Source organism: Triticum urartu, chromosome 5A, assembly GCF_056163025.1.
Source record: "Triticum urartu cultivar PI428250 chromosome 5A, HENAU_Tu73, whole genome shotgun sequence".
Taxonomy (NCBI): Eukaryota; Viridiplantae; Streptophyta; class Magnoliopsida; order Poales; family Poaceae; genus Triticum; species Triticum urartu.
The window spans coordinates 623,751,618-623,761,199 of record NC_141877.1 but is presented as its reverse complement, the minus strand read 5'-3'; the positions used below and the strand labels follow the sequence as shown (position 1 = coordinate 623,761,199).

General features: G+C 49.2%; 1 pseudogene; it reads left to right on the top strand.

Moving 5' to 3' along the window:
• The first annotated feature begins 1,566 nt into the window (after positions 1-1,566).
• LOC125507523 (putative serpin-Z12) lies at positions 1,567-2,805 on the top strand (annotated as a pseudogene).
• The last annotated feature ends 6,777 nt before the right edge of the window (positions 2,806-9,582 follow it).

The window sequence follows — 9,582 nt, the reverse complement described above, 5'->3', positions numbered from 1 at the left end:
AGGGTCTATCACGTAATGTGATAGATAATGCATCGATGGAGATCGGTTTGAGACCCACCGCATGAGTTGTCCATAGTGGTAACCCACTCTATGTGATCGGAGATCCCGTGAAGTAGAAGTGGGAGACAAGCTGTTGGTCAGCCGGGAGGAGAGTATCCCTATATTAATTATCCCACTCCGTGAAGATGCAATACTCTCCTAATCTGCATGGCAGGTTGATACTTATCTTAATGTGTTCCAAGTGGCTTATTCGGGTAAGCAGAGATGTTGTCCTGCAGAACATCTTCTGAGGAACACACCTATATGAATTTGACTGTTAACGTCGTAGTCTGTGAGAATTGGGTGTTCTTTAATAAATTCATGAAAGGCCCTGGAGTATGACGTATACGCTCCACCCGCGGGGAAGCCTTGTGGCAGCCCAGTATCGGTCAAGAATTTGTGTGAAACTAGTTTCACCGAAAACTTGTAGTTCAATGCATAGTCCACTATTCAAGTTGTGATCTAGTGTAGCATAAATTTCTAAGTGGAACTTCAACTTCACAGTCTCCACTAAGCACCGATATATAAAACAATGTTTTGGAACTAAATGATGAGATGTGCCAATGAGACTTTGTGGGGGATTGTTGGAATTTTCCTAGTAGGCCTTTGGCCCAAATCCCAACTAAAATTCTGAAATTCTCTTGGCCCATTCATGCACACATGTGAGTGGAGTGAGTGAGGCTAAAGTTTAGTCCCACCCCGGAAGTTGAGAGAGAGTTGCACATCTTTATAAGGTGAGCTCTTCTACCACTTGTATGAGCATGAGAAGAGGAGACCTACACGCGCGCTCCTCCTCCTCGCTCGCCTCGCCACGCCACGCCTCGCCTCGTCACGACGCGCCGCGGGTTGCGGGATTGAGCCGAGTCGAGGACAGAGCTATGCACGTTGTCTATATTTTTGCTGCATGGGAAAATTAATGAGTCATTAATTAATAATTAACCGACGCGTTAATTACTGAACCATTTCCGATTCTTTTGGATCGTGACGACTCGGACGTGGGGTTTACTCCCACGACCTACCCGGCCCGCACTATATAGTCAGACAGACGTCTACCCTAGTGGCTGCCGCTTCGTATTGTTTCTCACCACCGCCGCCAAGCAAGTCTTCTCCATCCCTCCTTCCAGCGTGCACCGCGAGAAGGGACAGCAGGCCTCCGGAACCCCGCCTCTCATGATCCTGTACGGGAGAGGGGCGATCAGGTTTTTGGTGAGCGCACTCGCGCGACTGCTGGCAGACGACTTCGCAAACGACGTCTTCTTCCCCGACCTCGGCAACCTCGTCCTCGACGACATGGGCGACAACGTCAACACCGGCGGTGCTGCACCCGCTGCACCGTATGTGATTCTATCCTTCCTGTTCGAGACCGTGGTAGAATTCATGCTTCTAGTACGTGCCCTAGATGTGATATGTTCATCTGCTATGCTAGTTCGCATGATTAGTTTAATCTCTGCTGCTATGGTCATGATTTATCTTCTGTTTATTCGGATTAAATCTCGTAGTAATTTGCTTATATTTCCAAAAATTCCGATGTCGCCCTTCAGGAAGTTCTTGTTCTGCTTGACCCTGCTCGCCCCATGGCGCCTCAGCTCGACCCTGTTCACCGAGGCGCCTCCAGCTCCTGGTGTCGACCCCGCCTTCAGGAACGCATCGTGCCTGGCTCTCGCCAGGGAGGCCGGCGTCCGGGCGGAAGGCGGCATGGGGAGCAACTTCGTCATCTCGCCGCTGTCCATCCACGCGGCGCTCGCGAAGGTGGCCGCTGGCGCGCGGCGTGACACGCTTAACGAGCTCCTGCGGTTCCTTGGGTCGGCATCACTCAACGAGCTGCACCGCGCGATGGCGACCGAGCTCGTCGGCAGGCTCAACAGCATAGCGCAGACGTCCTTCGCCAGCGGCGTGTGGGTGGACCGGATGCTGGCGCTCAAGTCAGAGTTCACGGCCATCGCCGCGTCGCGGTACAACACCATGGTAGAATCCGTGGACTTCGTGTCGGGGGCTGAGCAGGCGAGGCAGCGCGTGAACGCCTTTGTGGCGGACGCGACCAACAAGCAAATCCTCCAAGTCCTGCCTCCGGGCTCCGTCAACTCCGGCACGGCGGTCGTCCTCGCCAACGCGCTCTACTTCAAAGGGGCGTGGACACAGCCGTTCGACGTCTCTACCGCGCCGTTCCACATCCCAGGCGGCACCACCGTGCGCGTGCCATCCATGACGACAAGCGAGTCACAGTAGATCGCGGTCTACCCGGGCTTCAGGGCCCTCAAGCTGCCGTACAAGAACGATGTGCAGCAGCAAGCTGAATTCTACATGCTTATCCTACTACCGGACAGCGAGACTGAGATCGTCGATCTGTACGACAAGGCTGTGTCGACGCCAGAGTTCATCAAAGACGCACACGCCGACAAAGAAGGTTCCAGTCGGGCAGTTCATGGTCCCCAAGTTCAAGTTCACATCCGAGTTCGAAGTGTCATCCGACATGCGGAAGCTGGTGTCACTAGGGCTTTCCAAGGCGGCGACTTCTCGGGCATGATGACCGGCGGGGAAGGGATTTCCATCACCGGGGTGTACCATAAGGCCACTATCGAGGTGGACGAGGTAGGCACCGTGGCCGCCGCTGCCACGGCCGTCCTCTGCTTTGGTAGTGCGGCTCCTGGGGCACCACGGGATCTGGTCGATGTTGTGGCGGATCGACCTTTCTTATTTGCCGTGGTAGAGGAGGGGACAGATGCAGTTTTGTTTCTTGGTCACCTGGTTAATCCTCTCGCTCACTAGATGAATAGTAAATGATTATTCTATAAAATGTGGAATCCTTTGTACAGTATTGGAATCAAATCATTAGGGGTTTGATGTGCAGTATTGGAATCTTATGGGTTTTTTTTCTTCATAGAATTCATTTGTACTCTATTTTGATGGGGAAAATTTTCCTTCCAGTCAAACCTCTTGCAAAAATTTCTTTGTTTTTTCTGGGCTACCAAATACAATTCTATCCAAATTTCTTTAGTCTTGTAATCCTATATAGAGAATACAAAAGGACATGTCACTCTACACCCGCATTTTTTCCTATTCATGTATTTTGAAAATCCGGCAAATTACGACAGATAAAGAGAACCAAACATGGCACAAATTTTCCGTACAACAACAAAACAATTGATAGGTGATGATATATACAAAAACTAGCTAGCCCGGTTACGAACACTCCTCGATCTAAATCATGTATTTGTTATATATTTTTCAAGTGCTTGATCCGCGGAATTGAACACTCACTATCAGTCAGGACTCTAGAGTCTAGACTGACGCAAAACCGCCGAAGGAGAGAACTTGTGAGTTGGGGGTAAAAAATCTCAGAGGAAAGGTTTCAACTAATCTATATCTATATCTATACCTATTAATAAAGTAAGGTGCGTTTTTCCAATTTTTTCATCCGTTCACCTTCGAAAGTATTTTTTTATCTGAGGTGGTACTAAACTTTTGTGCATCTATCCGCTAGAAAGAAAAAAAATTGTCCAGGATTACGTATTTGGGCCACGCACGCTCTGGCCCACAAAATAATATTTGTTTTAGTGACATGTTCACAAATCCAAAATAATATTTTCGTCTAAGAATTTTTTTTAATGTTACCCATTTAAAAAGATCAACAAATCGAAATTTTTGTGTTTTTATAAAAATTTCATGTTTTCAAAATATTTTTTGTGAATTTCAAAAATTATTAATGTTTCTAATTTTCTCCTTTTTTCCAAATATATTGGAATTTCCCAAAAACAATTGTCGCATCTTTTGAAAATTGTTCGGGATTAAAAAAATTGTTCACGTTTCCAAGAATATTCACCAATTCATATTTTTTCGAATGTCAAAAAAATATAAAAAATCTAATCTGACGCTATAGTATTTTATTAAATATTCGCGCTGGCCATTGGTTAGCGGTGCATGGTCGTTTTATGCTGGTTGACTATAAATGAAAGAAATTGTGGGCACATGTTAATAAAAGAGAATATGTTGCTTGGCTTTAATTATAGAAAAATTATGGGCACTTGAGCATTAAAATAATCAAAGAGAATAAGCCCTAAAAAAGGGACATTCATGCCTTATTATGCTAATGAAACATGATTAATGCGTTGCAATTAATAATCCACCTGGTTATGCCGGCGTAGGATAGAGTGGTCGAAACAACCGTGTCCCGAAGATCGCCGTGCAGCCACTAAATGAGTAGGCAGGCACAACCTGAAGATAGAGGCAGACCCAGATGGAAAAAAACATGAGTTGGGTGCTCGCCACCAATCCAACCAACCCCATCACTATCGAGATTTCCTGTGTCAAACATGTCCAGCGAGAAGACCATAACTCCTCTGTCGCCTTCCATTGTGGATACCCTTTTTTTGGACCACACATCAATTCTCTTTCTCGTTGCTTCTCACAGAAAACTCTCTTTAGTTGCAACGCACGAGCATAGTGCTAGTAAGACATTAACGGAAGGTAATGCTACAATGTCACATATCATTGGCTACCGAATTATGACATATGTGAGCTAAACAATGGTAATGCATGGTTCGGTGCATTCTTATCGTGGCCATAATAAGAACCTAACCTTTTGTAGAATTGACGCCATTTGGCACATTATTCAATAGGCGAAAGCATGTCTGACTGCACACACTCAATCAGGCAGCCAAGGATTACATTGGAAAATAATAGAAATGTTTAAAGCATGCCTAGCTAAGCGGTGAGCCGCTGAATTAGTGAGACGGCAACAGAGACGCCACTCTTATCCCTAGAACATAGCACTAACTTCCTTCATCTCCCTTAAAATATGGACGCCGATCGATTTCTGGTGTGACTCCCAGAGTTGTTGGATTTCCTGACAATTTGTTTCAAGCACCACCCTTCGTAGCCGATGTCATGTGCCAAAATAGAACGAAACTAGAGACACGTTAATTCTACACATGGTCTATGTGTATGTTGTCTGTATAATTTCATGTATAAGTCAAATTTGCACTGTGGATGCAGGGAAGAAACTTGACTAGTTCGGGTTGAGGCCTTGAGGGTGCCTTAGCTCGGACCACCGCTCGAAGTAGATAGCTACCTCGATTGAGACGGGGACGAATCAAAGAGGCGAGGCAAGGATGGGAGGAGTGTTGGAAGCTGGAGTCCGACGCACGTGAGGAAATGTGCCAAGGTTCAAGGAACTCTTAGAGGTGTGGATTTAAATTGAACGGCTCAAGAAAATCAACCTACACAGGAAAAAAATGTGAATTCCACATTTTACCCCCTAGATATGAATTTGTGACATTAATTACCCGTCGAGTGAAAATTCGTCTAGAATACCACTTTTAGAAACTTTGAACTCTCATTTTCTGATGCATGTCCATTTACGCAAGGTGTGATGTGATGTTTGGGGTTCAAAAATATCTGGACGATGACAAGGAATGGAACAGATGGACAAAGGAAGTCTGGACATGATCGCCAATGATGGCCTCAGATCTTTCAAAAGAAGTCTGGACGCATTTTTGTACAGATCATTGACGCAGCTTGTCGATCCTATCTACCATAAACAAGCAAATTGAAAAAATTTGGTAAAACCATGTTAGAAGTCTCCAAAATCTGATATTTCAATAGAAGTTCTACTAAATGGGGTAATATGTGTCACAAATGTACAAACTACAGGGTAAAAAATCGAATTCACTAAAAAAATCACGGTAAGCATAGCCAATCTCTTAATTCGAGGAGAGATTGTCTTGTGCAACAAGGGAAAAAAGGTTTTGTTTGCGGGAAACAAAGAAAAAAATCATTACATAGTCAATCCCTTAATTCTTGTACCAGAACCAAACTACCCGCCTCCTCCATCTAAACCACTCCGTGGATCCATATCGGTGCAACTAGTTAATTCCTTCCCCTTCACGACCGATCACGAGCAGGGAGTCTATCAGGAGGAGATGCCGTCGCCATGGGAGAGTACGGCGGTCCTGGTGGACGCGAGGTTCTGCAAGGGCCACACGACAACGTTAACGGTGACCAGATCGAAGTCCTCGCGGGGCTACGGGGTTGGCCGTGGTCGCCACTGGCGGCGCGGTCGTGATGTAGGTGGAGTCCTCCTACTTCGGTGGCGACCGCGATCTGCGTTCGTTCCTCTTCCTTGACGCCGTGTTGGGTCGCCCCTTGCTCTTTGTCGAGGAGTGCCCGTCGTCCGTGTGGTGCGTGGGCCGACGGGCCGGCTGTTCCTCGCTATGGATAGGGCGGGGATTTTCGAGATGACGACCAATGTCGACGTGTTCCTCGGCAACAACTCCTCCGTCAAGGAGGCGCCTGATTTGGCTGTTGAGAGCAGCCACTACGGCAACGTGATGACCATCTCCCGCCGTGCCTCCGCCGTTGCCCAGATCGACAAGAAGAGGAGCTGCTTTTGGGGTGCGCTGGGTGGATAGCACACGTAGAGCGTGAGGGTGAGTGAGGGAGTCCTGGATTAGGGGGTGTCCGAATGGCCGGACTATACCTTCAGCCGGACTCCTGGACTATGAAGATACAAGATTGAAGACTTCGTCCCGTGTCCGGAAGGGACTTTCCTTAGCGTGGAAGGCAAGCTTGGCGATACGAATATGCAGATCTCCTACCATTGTAACTGAATCTATGTAACCCTAACCCTATCCGGTTTCTATATAAACCAGAGGGTTTTAGTCCGTAGGACAACATACACATCAACGATCATACCATAGGCTAGCTTCTAGGGTTTAGCCTCTCCGATCTCATGGTAGATCTACTCTTGTACTACCCATATCATCAATATTAATCAAGCAGGACGTAGGGTTTTACCTCCATCGAGAGGGCCCGACCCTGGGTAAAACTTCGTGTCCCTTGCCTCCTGTTACCATCCGGCCTAAACGCACAGTTCGGGACCCCCTACCCGAGATCCGCCGGTTTTGACGCCGACATTGGTGCTTTCATTGAGAGTTCCTATGTGTCGTCGCCGTCAGGCTCGATGGCTCCTACGATCATCAATAGCGATGCAGTCCAGGGTGAGACTTTCCTCCCCGGACAGATCTTCGTCTTCGGCAGCTTCGCACTGCGGGCCAATTCACTTGGCCGTCTGTAGCAGATCGAAAGCTACGCCCCTGGCCGTCAGGTCAGATTTGGAAGTTTAAACTACACGGCTGACATCCGCGGGGACTTGATCTTCGACGGATTCGAGCCACTGCCGAGCGCGCCGCACTGCCCCGAGGAGCATGATCTAGCTCTGCCGCCGAATAGTGCCCTGGAAGCCGCACCCGCATCAGCTTCGACCCTTAATTCGGAGCCAACTGTGCCGATCGAGGATGGGCGGTTGGACGCCACCTCAGGGGCTGCGATCTCAACGGCGATTGAGCCGAACACCAGCCCCGTACTCTGCAAGACTCGTGACTCCAAGGAGGCGGACTCCTCTCCGGACTCCGAACCCTCCGCGCCCCTGCCAATCGAATCCGATTGGGCGCCGATCATGGAGTTTACTGCCGCGGACATCTTTCAGCACTCGCCTTTCGGCAATATCCTGAAGACACTGAAGTCTCTCTCTTTATCAGCAGAGCCTTGGCCGGACTACGGTCAGCAAGGTTGGGATTCGGACGATGAAGAAATTCAAAGCCCACCCACCACCCACTTTGTAGCCACTGTCGACGACTTAACCGACATGCTCGATTTCGACTCCGAAGACATCGACGGTATGGACGCCGATGAAGGAGACGATGAAGAACCAGCGCCTATCAGGCCCTGGAAAGCCACCTCGTCATATGACATATACATGGTGGAAACCCCAAAAGAAGGAGATGGCGATGGAACAGCGGAGGATGACCCCTCCAAGAAACAGCCTAAGCGCTGGCGTCAGCGGCGCCGCTCAAAATCCTGCCAAAACAAATATGGTGATTCCAGCACGGGAGATAATAATACTCCGGAAAGTGCCAAAGAAAACCCCCTCCAGCAAGATTTAGCACAGGAGGATGGAGAAACCAGCCCTCATGAGAGAGCGGCAGATAGAGAGGTCGAGGACGATAATTATATGCCTCCCTCCGAAGATGAGGCAAGCCTCGACGACGACGAATTCGTCGTGCCAGAGGATCCCATCGAGCAAGAGCGTTTTCAACGCAGGCTTATGTCCACGGCAAGAAGCCTCAAGAAAAAATAGCAACACTCAGAGCTGATGAAGATTTGCTAGTCGACAGATGGACTGAAGTCCTCGCGGCCGAAGAGCATAAACTCGAACGCCCCTCCAAGAGCTACCCAAAGCGCAGGTTGCTACCCAATTAGAGGAGGAAGCACTTGATGCGGCCGACTGGCCACCTCCTGGCCGCGATAGAGAGGCCTCTCGGCCCTCCACTCACGCCGCACCCCGTACCAAGGCATGGGAGTATGCGCCGGACTTACGAGATATGTTGGAGGACAAGGCAAGGCAAACAAGATCGATCTACGGATCGCGTGGGCGCCCCACGGCTCGAGACGGTAACCGTCACGCCGGCCACAAATTCGGCAGGGCTGAACACAGTAGACAAAGCTCATTGGAGCTACGTCATGATATAGCCCAGTACAGAGGCGCCACACACCCACTATGCTTCACAGACGAAGTAATGGATCATCAAATCCCCGAGGGTTTCAAACCCGTAAACATCGAATCATATGATGGCACAACAGATCCTGCGGTATGGATCGAGGATTATCTCCTTCATATCCACATGGCCCGCGGCGACGATTTCCACGCCATCAAATACCTCCCACTCAAACTTAAAGGACCAGCTCGGCATTGGCTTAACAACTTGCCAACAGGATCAATCAGTTGTTGGGAGGACCTAGAAGCCGCATTCCTCGACAATTTCCAGGGCACTTATGTGCGACCCCTAGACGCCGATGACCTAAGTCACATAATTCAGCAGCCAGATGAATTGGCCAGGCAATTCTGGACATGGTTCCTAACAAAGAAAAATCAAATGGTCGATTGTCCGGACGCTGAGGCCCTAGCAGCCTTCAAGCACAATATCCGTGACGAGTGGCTTGCCCGGCACCTTGGACAGGAAAAGCCGAAGTCTATGGCAGCACTCATGACACTCATCACCCGTTTTTGCGTGGGGGAAGACAGCTGGCTTGCTCGTAGCAACAATATGACCAAGAACCCAGGTAATTCGGATTCCAGGGATAGTAGTGGCAGGTCACGTTGCAACAAGCAGAAGCGCCGCATTAACAGCGACAATACTGAGGATACGGCAGTTAATGCTGGATTCAGAGGCTCTAAATCCGGTCAGCGGAAAAAGCCATTCAAAAGGAATCCTAGGGGCTCGTCCAGTTTGGACCGAATACTCGACCGCTTGTGCCAGATACATGGCACCCCCGAAAAGCCGGCCAATCATACCAATAGGGATTGTTGGGTGTTCAAGCAGGCAGGCAAGTTAAATGCCGAAAATGAAGACAAGGGGCTGCATAGCGATGACGACGAGGAGCCCCGACCGCCGAACAACAGTGGACAGAAGGGTTTTCCCCCACAAGTGCGGACGGTGAACATGATATACGCAACCCACATCCCCAAGAGGGAGCGGAAGCGCGCGT